At 35.2% G+C, this 4,225-nt stretch overlaps 1 non-coding gene across 1 annotated transcript; it reads left to right on the forward strand.

The window, feature by feature from the left end:
• Positions 1 to 2,796: 2,796 nt before the first annotated feature.
• LOC131180535 (small nucleolar RNA R71) lies at positions 2,797 to 2,903 on the forward strand. Its single transcript, XR_009149302.1, has one exon. It is a non-coding gene; the product is annotated as a small nucleolar RNA R71 (small nucleolar RNA).
• The last annotated feature ends 1,322 nt before the right edge of the window (positions 2,904 to 4,225 follow it).

Here is a 4,225-nt window from a genome sequence, read left to right on the forward strand (position 1 = left end):
AAAACTAAATTGAACTCTTCACATCTCTGCAAAACCTTAGACAAGTTAGATAAGCATTCATTAAAAGATTTATCATACACAGAAAAATCATCCATGAACACTTCCATAATACCCTCAATTATGTCAGAAAATGTGGACATCATACATCTTTGAAATGTAGCAGGGGCATTACATAGTCGAAATGGCATCCTTCGATATGCAAAGGTACCATAAGGACATGTGAAGGTAGTTTTATCCTGATCATCTGGGTGAATAGGGATATGAAAGAACCCTGAATAGCCATCCAAATAGCAAAAATAAGAATGATGAGCTAGTCTCTCAAGCATTTGATCTATAAATGGTAATGAAAAATGGTCCTTTCTGGTTGCATTATTCAATTTCCTATAGTCTATACACATTCTCCATCCAGTTACAGTCCTTGTAGGTATTAGTTCATCATTTTCATTTTTCACTACTGTGATGCCCCCTTTCTTGGGTACAACATGAACTGGACTTAACCAATTGCTGTCAGAAACAGGGTAAATGATACCTGCATCAAGCAATTTCAAGATTTCCTTTTTCACAACCTCTTTCATATTTGGGTTCAATATCCTCTGTGACTCTCGAGAGGCTTTATGATTATTTTCCAACAAAATTCTATGCATGCACACAGAAGGATGTATTCCTTTAATATCATCAATGGTATAACCAATTATCCTTTTATGCTTTCTAAGAACTCTCAATAATTTTTCAACTTCACAATCATTCAATTTAGCACTAACAATTACAGGATATGTAGAATTTTGACCTAGAAAAGCATACCTGAGATTTGTTGGAAGAGGTTTCAACTCTACCTTCGGTGCTTCATTTTTTTCAAGCTTTGATGATGAAGTTGTATCTTGCTTCAAATCCCCAATCTTTTCAATATCAGCAATAGGCAAAGGTGGATTTCCTTCCAAGATTGTAGCATATTCTGCAGCTTCTTCAATCTCATCCCCTTTTTTGATGTTATGAACTAAACAAGCTTCTAAGGGATCTTTAGGATGTTGCTTTTTAAGCACTTCTCTGACCTCTTCATCTATCACATCAATTCTCAAGCATGAATTTGAATCATCTTTCTTTTTCATTGCTTAAAACAAATTAAATTCAACTTTCTCTTCCCCAACTTCTAATGTAAGCCTCCCATTTTTTACATCAATCACAGCTCCAACAGTAGCAAGGAAAGGTCTACCAAGAATAATAAGAATATGTATATCCTCCTCCATCTCCAATACCACAAAATCCACTAGTATGAAAAATTTTCCAACTTTCAGAGGAACATTCTCAATTACCCCAATTGGAAATTTAATAGACCTATCTGCTAGCTGTAGTGAAATGGTAGTAGGCTTTATTTCTCCAATCTTCACTTTCTCATAGATAGACAATGGCATCAGACTAACACTGGCTCCAAGATCACATAAAGCCTTATCTATACTGATATCCCCAATGTGACATGGTATGGAAAAACTCCCAGGATCTTTCAGTTTGGGTGGAAGCTTATTTTGCAAAATAGCACTGCTTTCTTCCGTGAGAGCTACGGTCTCAAATTCCTCCAATTTCTTCTTGTTAGATAAAATCTCCTTTAAAAATTTAGCATATGAAGGCATTTGTGCTAAGGCATCAGTGAAAGGAATAGTCACATGCAAAGACTTCAATACTTCCAAAAACTTCCCAAATTGTTTATCCAATTTTGCTTTCTGGAACCTTTGTGGGAATGGTAAAGGTGGCATGTAGGCTTTAGGTGCAACATATTTAGGTTCTTCTTCTTTGCTTTCCCTCTCCTTACTTCCTTTTTCTTCCACTGAATTTTCTTTCTCAACTTCAATTCTAACTTCAGCTTCAGTTTGTTCATCTCCTTCTCTGTTTTTCTCTTCTTCAATTTTCTCTTCAATCTTTTTATCTCCATTCTCCAATATTTTTCCACTCCTCAATGTGATAGCCTTGCAATGCTCCCTTGAATTTTTTGGCTGGCTAGGGAGCTTTCCAAATGCTTTGTTATTTGAAAAGCTAGCTTATTTAGCTATTTGATTCTCTAACATCTTGTTGTGTGTTGCCATTTGATCCACTTTAGATGCTAATTGAGAAATCATTTCTTGTTGACTCTGATGGCTCACTAATAAAGTCTCAATCATGGCTTCTAATTTAGCTGTCTTGTCTGGTTGTGCTTGTTGTCGTAGAGGTGGAGTAGGTGCATTTTGAGGTTTAGAAATTCCAGGAGGAGGACCTCTATTCTGCTGAAAATTCTGATGTTGTTGATACCCAGAAGGTTGTTGAAAATTCTGATGTTGTCCTTGTCTACCTCCCCAAGAGAAATTGGGGTGGTTTCTCCATGCTGGATCAAAAGTTGCGAAAAATGAGTTACCACCTGGTCTTTGATTGTAGTTCCCCACATAATCCACTTGCTCACTTGAAAAATATTGATTAAGTGCAGAAAAATCAGCTGCACAATTGACATTTGCAGCTCCAACTTCTACTGAATTACTAGAACCTCCAGCTAAAGAATCTACTTTCATGCTTAGCTTGTCCATTTTCCTTGTCAAAGCATCAAACTTAGCATTTATCATATTCATGGCATCAAGCTTGAACATACCAGCTAGTTTCTTGATCTCATTCCTCTCACAAATCCATTGGTAGTTGTTATAAGCAATTTTATCAAGAGCAGAAAAAGCTTCATCTTCAGATTTCTCCATAAGATCACCTCCAGAAGATGCATCAATTGTACTTCTAATAGCTGGTGAAACTCCATTGTAAAAGTGTTGAACAAGCATCCACTTAGGAATCCCATGATGTGGACATCTCCTTTGCAAATCCTTGTACCTCTCCCATGCTTCATACAAGCTCTCATCATCTCTAGGTTTGAAAGAAGTCAGCTCATTTCTTAGCTTAGCTGTCTTGCTTGGTGGAAAATATTGAGTTAAAAATGCTTGAGAAAGTTCTTCCCATGTTGTGATAGAACCCGGTGGCAAAGAATGTAACCACTCTTTAGCTCGGTCCTTCAAAGAAAAAGGAAATAATTTGAGTCGAATTGCATCATCAGAAACTCCATTTATCTTCAACATATCACTGATCTCAAGAAAGTGTGCTAGATGCACATGTGGACTTTCACTTGGATTTCCTACAAATTGTGATTGTTGTACCATCTGACAGAGTGCAGGTTTCAGTTCAAAATTATTAACTTCTACTCTTGGTCTTGTGATACTTGGCATGAAATCCCTAATGTTAGGATAGGCATGATCCTTCACAGAGCGGTTGTTATTGTTGTTGGCCATTTCTTCTTGTAATTGCTCTTGCTTGTGCTCTTTCTTGTTGTTGTTGAGCTTTAATTTCAGCTTTTCTCCTTTTAGATTCTTCTCTTAAAGCTTTTGCTGTCTTTTCTATTTCTGGATCAAAGAAAAAATTGATTTCTTCACTTTTTGTTCTTCTCATAAAATAAAGCACCTGAAAAACAAATTAAACAAATTCTCAAAGTAAAATGGTAAAAAGAAAATAAAATAAAATGCCCAAATTAACCAAACAAACAATTGTTAAATATCAAACAAAAATCAAATCCCCGGCAACGGCGCCAAAAACTTAATATGGCGAATCCGCAAGTATACGGGTCGTCTCAAGTAATAAAGTGATGAATCAAGTATCGTTCCCACGAGGATTTGCAGTTTGAGTACCAAACTATGAATAAAGCGATTATTTGGGTTAATGATTAATGAATGAATGGTAAATGTAAATGAGCGAAGTAAATTGATTAATCTAATTGGAATATGTGAAGAGTAAGTAAATAAATTCTAAATCTAGTTTGCAATTAAACTAAATTGATAATGGGTAATTTAAATGAAAGTCTAATTATGTTAAAAGCGATTCCAGAGTTTGGGGTTTATGCATAGATTAATTGAGATTTGTCTTGGGCATTCCAATTTTTAGGGAAAAATAGAGTTTGAAGAAAATTGATTCTAAATTCCTTTGATATCTTTTTCAAGCAAACCAAAGTGTGTTCTAAAATAACCAAAACTACTTTCGTATGTTATTTGATTATTTTAAAACCTATTAAGTTTTGTAACCAATAATTAATTCCTCTTAAAATCCTAGTTTATTTCTAAATCTAGGTGATTTTAAGTTCCAATCCTTGATTATCTATCAATGACTTTCACCTTTCGGTCCTTCAATCAAAGATTAACACAATACCCAATGGGTACCAACATTAGGCAAGTAAATC

The sequence above is a fragment of the Hevea brasiliensis genome, chromosome 5 (assembly GCF_030052815.1).
Source record: "Hevea brasiliensis isolate MT/VB/25A 57/8 chromosome 5, ASM3005281v1, whole genome shotgun sequence".
Lineage (NCBI taxonomy): Eukaryota > Viridiplantae > Streptophyta > Magnoliopsida > Malpighiales > Euphorbiaceae > Hevea > Hevea brasiliensis.